General features: G+C 39.8%; 1 protein-coding gene across 2 annotated transcripts in view; it reads left to right on the top strand.

The window, feature by feature from the left end:
* Window positions 1-26: 26 nt before the first annotated feature.
* Window positions 27-11,712, top strand: part of CNST (consortin, connexin sorting protein) — a 118,736-nt gene continuing 107,050 nt past the window's right edge. The window contains exon 1 of one of the 2 annotated variants that reach the window (XM_040451874.1): window positions 27-269. The gene's annotated coding sequence lies outside the window, so the exon portion shown is untranslated. The remainder of the gene's footprint in view (window positions 270-11,712) is intronic. The other variant, XM_040451876.1, reaches the window with a different exon arrangement.

Raw genomic sequence — 11,712 nt, forward strand, 5'->3', positions numbered from 1 at the left:
TGGACCTGTTACTCTATGGTCGTTCCTGCGCTTCCTCTCTAGCCGCTCGCGCTCTATGCTCCGCGGCCGCGGGCTGCCCGCCGCCCGCCGGCCCGCCGGGAAGGGTGCGCAGAGAGAGAGGCGGGGCGGGAAGGCAGAAGGTGTCTCCACCGGAGCGGCGGGAGACCCGAGCAGGCTCTGTGACAGCGCTTCGGCCGCCATGTCAGCGAGCGGGGCTGGAGACAGACCCGGCGCGCAGCCGTAGCCCTCCGGTCGCCTCCGACTCCCAGGTGAGGAGAGGGAGAGGGAGAGCGGTGCGGGGCAGCGGCGGGCTCGCGGCCGGGGTGGAAAGCCCCCGGGACCCCGCGCGCCTCCCCCGCGCTGTGCGCCGCGCGCCGCCTCTGCGCTGCCGGGGAGGTGTAGCCCCGCGCCCCCTGCGCCCGCCGGCGCGCCTCCCGTCCCCCCGGCCCGGGTGTCCGCGCCTCCTCCCCGCGGCAGCAGCCCACGGCCCGGGCTCTGGCTCTGCGCCCTCGGGGGTGGCCCCGCTTTGCCTTCGTACCTGCGCCCCCGCCTCCACCGAGCGCCACCGAGTGTCTCCCTGCCGTACCTCCTTCTGGGCCGGTATTGACCTTAATGTTCGTTTGTAACTCGCGTGTTGATAAGATTTAAAGTTAAGGTTATAAAAAAATTACAGTTTGAAAGCTTTAAATCCCCTTCTAGGCTTAGGAAGGTTGCGACCTTAGGATGCTTATTTTGATCCCTCCGTAAACTTATTCAAATACGTGCCGCGGAATGCAATTTTGAAGACCAATTCCAAGGACTCTAAAAATAGGATGCTCTGATGGAAATTTTGGCAGTCTTTTTACCTCTTGGGCAGTGTTAGAAGGCTCGATTCTTTGAGAGTGATTTCAGTGTTTAAGGATTATGCTCAGAAAGAGATTGGCCCATCACTCTTTACACCAGGACAGGAAACCGCATCCAATCAACACCCTGTGAAAATATGTACAATCCTTTCTGCTTACTGTGCTCGCGGCGTAATTGAGCTTGGTATTTAAATGCACAAGAAAAAGGTTTCTGAGGAATGTATCACCTGGCGAATTGAAGTCTGAGGATTATACCCAGCTGATGAATCTCAAAATGGATAAAGAAATTGACAAGCAAATATGCCCCCCCCCCTCCTTTTTTTGGATGATAAATTTGCTAGGACACTATAGAAAGTATCTGATCAGCTGTTGTGGAAGCCGTGGGGAATCGTTGATCTAAATTTCCTCAAATTCATTTTTTGTATTGACAGTTTTCTAGAAGTGATTCTTGCATGCTCTGAACACCGAAGGAAGCTTTCCCCACGATTCTTTAATGAGCTGTCACCTCCTCTATCCTTTTAAAGATATTTTCATAGATTCTGAAATACACTGGATTTTTTTCCCTTAAAAGTCCCGGAGGCCTGAATATTTTTAAATCAAATAAAGAAGAAAAATGTCATGATAGAGGAAGAAATGGTTCACTTCTAGAAATTGATTTTGAATTTTTCATGCTTAAAATACACTTAAAAAATTGTACAAAATATTTATTTTAAAATATATTTTCTTATTTCATAAGATTTGTGGAAGAAAGGTAGCCTGCTCAGCCCTAGAGAAGCTGATGTTTCTTATTTTGCTTTTGAGTCGTTTTGGGTTTGGGGGTGTGTGTTTGTTTGTTTTGGACAGGAGCGTAAGGTTATGATAATTATTTCCCTGTTTATAATGCTAATGGTTGTTTGTGGTTGAAGGTGCTTCAATAATAAAGACACAATCTTACACATTTTATTTTTCTGAGGCCCTAGGTACTGGAAAGGAAATAAATGTTACTTTCCCTTTAAAGGTGTGCCTTACAATCAGCATTCAGATCTACTTTATTAGAAAAACATGATTTGCTTATTTCCCATCATAGTTTCTTCAGAGGTGTGGTTTTGGCGTCCTGTGCTATTTTTTCCCCTTTGAAGTAATCTTTCCTTAAAATGGTGTCAGGGCAAAGTGATTCTATTTTTACACTCTTCTTAAGTTATTTTTGATAATATCAACTGATCGAGAAAATAACTGTTTTTTCTTTTGGCTTTTAACTGGCAGTTGTAATTGGGAAATGTCCAGTGATAGATACTCCTATTTGCTATCAGCACTAAGTCTGTAGGTCTGTAAACAGTGCTGGAAGGGACGGCAGGTCTGTGACAATCCAGCTGTAATGCAAGCCACATAAGCAATGTAAAGTTTTCTAGTCTCATTCACAAGGTAAAGAAACAAGTGAAATTAACTTTAATATATTTTACTTAAACCATACAGTTTCAAATGGAATGTTTGGAAAATTGAGAATGAGATATTTTACATTCTTTTTTTTTTTAATTTTTTTTTCAACGTTTATTTATTTGTGGGACAGAGAGAGACAGAGCATGAACGGGGGAGGGGCAGAGAGAGAGGGAGACACAGAATCGGAAACAGGCTCCAGGCTCTGAGCCATCAGCCCAGAGCCTGACGCGGGGCTCGAACTCACGGACCACGAGATCGTGACCTGGCTGAAGTCGGACGCTTAACCGCCTGCGCCACCCAGGCGCCCCAACATTCTTTCGTACTAAATCTACAAAAGCTGGTGTTGATACTTAGAGTACATGTGAGTTCAGACTACCCACATTTCAAGCGCTCAGTAGCCACATGTAGCTGGCAAATGGCTAGGATCTTATTGGGCAGCTCGTAGCGACAGTATTGCTACATGATTTTTAGGATGTCTTCCTATCCTGAGAGTCTGGGGTAAATCCAATAGGGTAAGTTTAAAAATCCTTTTCTTAAAGTGCTGTGATAGTCAAACTGAGAAGTTTCTTTCTTTTCTTTTCTTTTCTTTTCTTTTCTTTTCTTTTCCCCAAACTGAGAAGTTTCTGTGCAGGAAGAAAGTTCCAAGAAGTCTCTTCCTCTTGGAGATGACTGTCTTAACCCTGAGTAGGATAAACAGGTGGACAAGTGCATGTTTGGTGGAGGTTGTAAGATGACTAGGGTGCTCAGTCATTTCCTGGGGTGTCATTGTTACAGTTATTTACATCTGCATGTCAACAATGTGTCAAGATGCTTTGTGACTCTGTTTCCTTTACCTGTGTTACTAAGTAGGGAGAGCTTGAATGGGTATAAATGTGCTTCTCCTTATGATGGCATTTCTTGTCAAAGGAAAGAGAAAATCTTTTCAGCAAAATTCAGAAAGAAAGGGTATTTTTTTGGTTCAAAAATGCCAGGAGCCTGGTTACAAGCAAACAAGTAACTCATGTATGGTGGTTTAGATAAAGTTAGAAGGAAATACAGCACTTTGGATACAAAACTACGGACATGCTGACTATGTACGAGCTTTAAGTTGTTTTTGCAACAGGGATGGTGATTTGCATGTAACGATCTCTTGTTCAGAGCTATTAAAACCGAAGGATAACCATGTTGTAAAACTAACCTTATGGCTAACTGACCTCAGTGGGATCAATAGGACCTATCATTGTTCTTCTCTTATATATTCTATTAAATGTCCCCTAATACTACTTTGCACTGTTTACATCTACATTTAATATTAAAATTCATTGTCAAAATTCATCTGAAGCCCTAATTAATATTTGGTGTAATCTAATATAAGAAATCTGCCTCCTCCCCAACCCTTATGATATAAAGAAATCTTAAATTACCCGTTCAGTAAGCAAAATCCCTCTAAAATCTAGTCATTATAGAGCTGTCACAGTGTTGGCATTGTGTGGAGTATTAAAAGATCAGAGACAGACCTGGGGAATACGTAATGATTGGATGTTGCTTGTTTCCTGAGACATACATAGATGCACATTATAGCAGGAAAATACAGTGTTTTCATTTGTATCTAAATCTAGATGACTGTCTATTGGCACCATTTTCTTTGGATAAGAAAGAATATAGTTCCTACAAATTAGTCTTAACAGGTTTTTTTAATTTGAGGAAGAATAATTGAGAGTTTGGCAATTTTCATTTTTTAAAAAAGCTTTTAAATGATTTAAGTGGCCTCTCCAAGGATTATATTTTTATTGAGAAATTCTACACTCAGTGTATCTGTGTCTTGATACTGTTGTGAGCATTCTCTCCAGTTTAGGGCCCTGAAGATTCACACAAATACAGGCTTTTCTTTATCTAGGAATCATTCCCTTGGGGGAAATTATATTCCCTTTTACCGAGGGAATACATTTGGTTTTCATGCATTTCAAATGATTTATTTATAGTATTCTTTGAAGAAATACATCAATAGTCAACTGCATCTCAATAAAATAAAAATAAAAGCCCTGTCCGAGCAATCTAAAAAACAAAAAAATGTAAAACTTCTGAATCTTATGATGGCTTGAGATTTCCTACATTGTTTTAGTCACAGTTGGGAGATTGTGCCAACATGTTTGGAGATGGAAACTTTTTGCCATCACCTCACTCCTCCCTGCCATCTCTTACTACTTCCTGTTTTCCATCGTTAGCCATGTGGAAAGGAAAGATAGTACGTGTCTGTCAAAATACTGACACATTAAGTTTAGTTTTCCTTTTGACCGTAGGAGGAATTGCTGGAGCAGTATGTGACAAATATTGTCACCTTTGTTGACATTGGCCTTTTGACATTTGAAATGACGGTACCTAAGAGATTTCAGGAATTAGCAATATTTTGTAACTGTCCTGTCTGTTAATGCTCCTAATTACTTAGCCTGTTTTTCCTGTAAGACCACTACCTAAGTAATTGCTGTTTTTTTCTGTGTTTGCTGCATCTAGAAAACTCAGTGAATTAAGTGGCTGTGGGTTTCTAATTTGAATGAAGGCAAACTAACATTTTAAAGATCTTTTATATTACAGATTTTGAAATAAATAATGTCCTTAAAATATGTAAACTTTATGATAAAGTTAAGAATGATGTTGTTCCTGGGTCACCAGGATGTGGTTCTGGCTCAGTCGGTTAAGCGTCTGACTTCGGCTCAGGTCATGATCTCACGGTCCGTGAGTTCGAGCCCCGCTTCGGGCTCTGTGCTGACAGCTCAGAGCCTGGAGCCTGTTTCAGATTCTGTGTCTCCCTCTCTCTCTGCCCCTCCCCTTCTCACGATCTGTCTCTCTCTGTCTCTCAAAAAAATAGCATTTAAAAAAAAAAAAAAGAAAAAAGAATGGTGTTGTTCCTGGGTATTTGAAAGCATACCACTGACTTTATTTTGTGCATGCATTGCTTTTTCCACTGTTTTTCCCTTCTGCTCATATTACCACCTTGCAGCTAAATCTTAAGAGTTTACAGATGAACTGAAAAACATTGCTTATGGTTTTTTTAATGAGAACTTATTTTTGTGAATATGTATTTTATTTACTGAAGCCCCCTAGTGGAGTTATTTCTTCTGTACCTTATGAAACACCAAAGTTTACTTCAGTTTGTTTTTCCCCTGCTGGTGGAGCATGAAAACAGTTTACTTAGGTCTTCAAAGGACTCTTACCCACTAATCTGTGATTTCCTCCCTCAAATTCAGCTCAGATGAAAAGGGAAATGGAAGTTTGTAGAAACTATTCTGATCAGAAAGGAAAAGGCTGTCTGCCCATTTTTGTGACTTCTTCATCCAGATTCAGTTGGCAGGCTTTATTTTCTTCAACAGCTTATAATCACTTTCTTCCTTTTGCTCCAGTAGTTAAAAAATTGTTGTGGAGTTCTTTGCCATGCTGACAGAGTCATACGTAAAGCATCGTGGAAGCAATGTAAATAGCCAGAATTAGAAACAAGGTTCTGTGACTTGCTTATTTTAATCGTACGTGTTTTGTCACTGACAAGAGAAAAAATGGTTTGTCTTCTTCGTCGCACCTCTGAGCTCAAGCTTAAAAATTGATCGCCTATGTCTTTATCAAGCAAAGCTCATATTTTCACTAGCCAAAGGACGATCTATTTCTTATTCACCCGAAATAAAAGAGTACGTAATCAGGAGGTAGTTTTTACTTATATCAAGTGGCCTCTTATTTGATTATAATTTTGTAGATTTTGATGCCTACAGGCTTTTTGTCCTTTTTTAGCTGTATACCTGGGGATTCGCTAGTGAACTCCAACAGACTTTGACCTTTGTCAAAATGGCTTGCCTTCGCTGACAAGTTCAAAGAGTATACATACCTACATGTGCAAAAAGCTTATAAGCAAAAATTCTGCTCCAGAAGCACTTATCAAGACTGAGGAAACACTTATCAATATTGAGGAAACAAATATTCTAAGAATGCCTGTCTTACAACTAAAGCCTCCGTGTGCTTGTCCAGTACTTTGTATAAAACCATGTACTTTGTGCAGCCTTTGCTGGAGAGTCTCCACTCTGTTCTAGCTCTTCAGAGTATGTGAGACGGTATTCTGCCTTACCTCACCTTTTGGTTTCTTTCTCTTCTTCTATCTTCTTTGGAAAGTTCAAAAGTCGAAGCAGGTCATAGTCTGTTATAAACTTGAAGTGGGGGAGGAATGCAAATGTTACTCCTTCCCTCTTGCCTCTCCTTCCTTCCCTATTACAAAAGTAGTAATGCTCCAAAGAGAAGAAAAGGTAGATAAATTTTAAGTTGAGGAAAATGGGGTTATTCAAAGATTCGTATTTTTTCTATAATTAAAGTTGAACAGAAGCTTTACGTTAGAGTCAAAATCCATTGATATCTCTCATCCTGCTGAAGATGTCTGATTGATTTGTCAGGAAGAAATTCTGAGTACAAGTATACTTTGAGTGCACAGACCTAGGCTATACTAGAGTATATTTAATAGTACTGTCTCTTTATATTATGTATGTTTTCATTAGGGAATACTTGACACTGACATAAAACATCTCTGGGGAAAATCGTATGCTGCCAACAATCTGTTTTTTTTTTTTTTTATGTTTATTTATTTATTTTGAGAGAGTGAAAGCGAGCAGGAGAGGGGCAGAGAGAGAGGGAGAGAGAATCCCAAGCAAGCTCCATGCTATCAGTGCAGAGCCCGATGTGGGGCTTGAACTCACAAACCATGAGATCAGAGCCAAAATCAAGAGTCAGATGCTTAACTGACTGAGCCACTCAGGCACCCCTCTGCCAACAATCTTCTAACGCAACATAAGGGATCCTTCTCTGGGACAAATTTTTTTCTCTATTGGTTTATCCTTTTATTAGAATTTGTTACCTAGAGTAAACTGCCTTGCTCTGGCATTTTTTCTTTTCCCAAAACCCCATCAAAATACATTCTCTTGAATAACTTAAAGAAATCATCCGTCTCTCTTCCTGCCTTTCAGTTAACTTTCAGTATGCTCTAGATATAAATCGGTATGTCACTGTTAGGTCAGACAGAATTGCAGGAGTCTGCAGTCCTTGATGTGCTCGGACTGGGTAATGGAGGTGGGAGTGATTGACAGTAAAAAGGACCGGAAGTTAGGGCCACATAATGGGACGTTGGTAGCGGCATGTTGGAGATGGCTGGGACTCATCTGAAGTGAAGAGATTGTTTGGGTGCCAGTAACAACTACACTGACCGGATGGTGAGATGTCGCTGTGGAACTTTGAGACTTGGTGAGATAGTCATTCCACAAGTGTATCAAGCCACTGCTTTTATTGTAAAACACAAATTGTTTTCAAATGAATGATCTGCCCCTTAGGAATGCAGGATGCATTGAAAGGGCCATGTGAAACAATGAGAGCCTTAATTAAAAGTAAATATAGCAGCCTCAACTCATACTGAAATTTCCTTGTAACTTTGGAAATGATAGAACTAGTGAGTTTTTACTTCTTGTTCAAAAGAAAAATAGAAACTAAGCTAGAGAACTCCTGGCTTAGGTTTTGTAATTTAAAAATAGTGTTAAAATTGTGTTTGATGCTGTATGGATTATGTTCTTTATCTTAGTTGGGTTCATTCCTTAATTTTACTAATATCCATATGAACCTGCACATTACAGTATACATGTGTGTGTACACATTACAACATCCATACCCATTTTGGTGAATAATTTTGAAATATGGTGGCTTGTGAATGAATCCAAACCTAGCATTGGTTCCTATCAGTTTAATGGTTAATGTTTGAACCCATAGGTGATCAGTATTAATAGTAAGTACTGTGAGAAATGCAGTGGAAGTCAACGTTTAAAACATTTGATGAAAAATGCAAGTCCCAAGAATGTATACAGCTTTATGTATGTAGATTCATTTTAACTTTTTTAGAAAATAAAGGAAAACTGCATGAAAAACTTTTCTGGTTAGTATAATTTATAATTGATTCAGTAAATATTGTGTAGATTTTTATTTTTTCATTTTACCAGAATTTCAGATGCCACCTTTTTGACTTAGGATTTGGTAAACATATAGGGACAAATTCTGTAACCATTCAGATGAGTTTATTTCTAAGATCTGTAATATTCCTCCATAGAGATCTATACTTTGTGCCCTTGAAAACTGGCTTTGTAGAAACTCCTGTTTCTCAAGGTTACTGGCAAATATATAAGGCAACTCTTTGATGGTTCCCAAATAGAGCAAATGAAGCAATGACTTACTTCTGAGACGATGGATAAACACACGTTCCAAAATTTACACGAGATAGTACATGTCAAAGTGTTTAACCTCCACAGTGTTTAACCTACAGAAAGCACTTAGTAAATGGTGTGTTTTAAATTTGCTAAACTTGTGTGATACTCTTGTATTTACTTATATTATTTTCTTTTGAAAGAAATGAACAGTATTAACATTTAGATTACTACTAGCATTCCTGGTGATTTTTTTAAAAATGTGTGTTCTTTATTCAACTTTAAAAAATTTTTATTTAGTATAAAAATATTATCTTTAAATATGCAAAATACAGAAGAGTGCCAAAGAGAAAAAAAAAAATCACTCGTACTGTCATTGACCAAGGAAATGAAGTGTTGGGACACCTGGGTGGCCCAGTCAGTGGAGTGTCCGACTTCGGCTCAGGTCATGATCTCACAGTTCGTGGGTTCGAGCCCCACGTCAGGCTCTGTGCTGACAGCTCACAGCCTGGAGCCTGCTTCAGAGTCTGTGTCTTCCCCCTCTCTCTGCCCCACCCCCCACTTGCGCTCTGTCTCTCTCTAAAAATAAATAAACATTAAAAAAATTATTAAAAAAACTATTCTTGCTACATGTTGTAAAATTGTTTTCTGTAAGTTGTGCCAATTTACATTCAATTTGAACATGTGCCAATGTGTATTTCATTGAACCCTTACCAGTATTACATACCTTGTTTTTAAAAATCCTTGTTAATTTTAGAGGTAAATAAGTTGTCCATTGTAGCCAGGGAAAGGTTTTATAAAAGGCTAGTGGGAAATAAAGTTAGAAGGGTTGCCGAGAGACTGGGAGAAAGGCTTTGGAGTTGGGATTTGAGCTGGAACAGGGCTGTGTGAGCAGACAAGACACCTGGAGTCAGCCTCCAGCCGCTTCTCACGCCTTTCCCATCCAGCCGAGCTTTCGTCGTTTCCTCTACAAACTCCTGGTCTCTGTGTCTGCATCGAAGTGCCTGTCCCATCCCACCCGTCCTTCGTGTCCGTCTGTCTAATATTTTGGCTCACGCTTCGTCTTCTCCGTGTCTTTTCCTACCCGGCTGCCTGTCCAGCTAAAACAGCAGAGCAGAGCAGAGTGTGTTCTCTGCGGATGGGCTCACTTGAGGAAGAAGGTGGCAAGCTTATTACCAAATTTACCAGCTAAATCAGCCTGCCTGCCCACAGGTGGATAAAGGAGTACACCAGGAATGGGGACAGTTTCTTTACTAACACCACTCTCAGTTTTTATATCAACCTGTCACATTCTTAGTAATTAAACTAGCGTATGTTCAAGACTTTAAAGTTTTTTCTGAGTATAAAAGTAACGCAACAATGGCTCGCCTGGGTGGCCCTGTCGGTTGAGCATCCGACTCTTGACTTCGGCTCAGGTCACGATCTCATGGTTCGTGGATCATGGTTCATCCATGGCTCATAGATCATGAGATCGAGCCACCTGTCGGGCTCTGCACTGACAGCACAGAGCCTGCTTGGGATTCTCTGTCTCTCCCTCTCTCTCTGCCCCTTCCCTTGTTCACTCTCTCACTCACCCTCTGTCAAAATAAACATAAAAAAAAAAGTAATGCAACTTATAAATCCATGAAAAGACAAATAATCAATTTAAAAGTGGGCAAAATACCTCAACAGACATCTCTCCAAAAAAGATACACAGGTGGCCAAAAAACACATGAAAAGATGCTTAACATCATTAGCTATCAGGGAAATGCAAATCAAAACCACAATGAGATGTCACTTTGTACCTCGAAATAAAGAGATTGGAACCCTTATACATTGCTGGTGGGAACGTAAAATGGTATGACAAGTGCGGAAAATGTGGTTTCTCAAAAACGTAAACATCAAATTAGCATATGACCCAGCAATTCCACTTCTCAGTGTATACTGAGAAGAACTGAAAGCAGGTGTTCAAAAAAGAAAACAACAACAACAAAAACCCAACCAAACTTGTATATGAATGATTATAGCAGCATTACTTATAATAGCCAAAAAGTAGAAACAACTCCAATGTTCATCAGCTGATGAATGGATGAAATGTAGAATGTTGAAACAATGGAATTTTTTTTGGCCATGAAAGAAGTGAAGTATTGGTAGTATGTTACCACGTGGATATACCTTGAAAACATCACACTAAACAGAAGAAGCCAGTCATAAGAGACCCCATACTGTACGATAACATTTATGTGAAATATTTAGAATAGGCAAATCCATAGAGACACAAAGTAGATGGAAGGTTGCCTGGAGTTGGGGCAGAGGGACTTGAGAGACTGGAAAGTGACTTCTAATAGATACATGGGTACGAGAGTGGGGAGGTTCTGAGCTGATGCAGTACTCCAAAATGTGTTGTGACATAGTTGCACAACTTTGTGAATACATTGAAAACTGTTGACTTGTGCATTCTAAATGTGTAAAATGCATGGTCTGTGAATTATTTCCCAATAAAGCTATGATTTTTAAAAACTCAATTGGAAAAAAATGCAGATTTATCACAGAAGATGTATAAAATACAGAGAAGTGCAAAAAGGAAAAAAAAGTAATATATTAGAATATTCATTTTGATAAGCTGTAAGAAAATAGTACAAAGTAATTCACGGTCATCACAATTGATAGTATATCAAATGATGATCAGAAATCTAATTTTTACAGAGCAGCATGATAGAAAATTAATGCTATTTTAATTTTAGTGGTGTTTTAAGCACTTTTATTTTTAGATTTGTTTTGGTTTAATAGTTGTACTGGAGTTAAAAGCACATAAAAATTCTGTTTTTACATCTTTACGTGGGATTCTAAGTAAAAACCATATGTCAGTGCTTAAGGACTATCATAATTTTTTTTTTTTTAATGCCATTCAGGAAAACCAGTGGCATGAATAGTTAGAATTTAAAGAGCCCATGATGGTTTTATTGCTGAGGAAATTAAAGCTCAGAGAGGTGTCTTGCAAATCTTTTCACACAAGTTGTTAACAGGGCTCACATTAGAATGTAGATTTCAGGAGCGCCTGGGTGGCGCAGTCGGTTAAGCGTCCGACTTCAGCCAGGTCACGATCTCGCGGTCCGTGAGTTCGAGCCCCGCGTCGGGCTCTGGGCTGACGGCTCAGAGCCTGGAGCCTGTTTCTGATTCTGTGTCTCCCTCTCTCTCTGCCCCTCGCCCGTTCATGCTCTGTCTCTCTCTGTCCCAAAAATAAATACATGTTGAAAAAAAAAATTAAAAAAAAAAAAAAAGAA

This window comes from Herpailurus yagouaroundi, unplaced genomic scaffold (assembly GCF_014898765.1).
Source record: "Herpailurus yagouaroundi ecotype Mexico unplaced genomic scaffold, PumYag 205, whole genome shotgun sequence".
NCBI classification, from domain to species: Eukaryota; Metazoa; Chordata; class Mammalia; order Carnivora; family Felidae; genus Herpailurus; species Herpailurus yagouaroundi.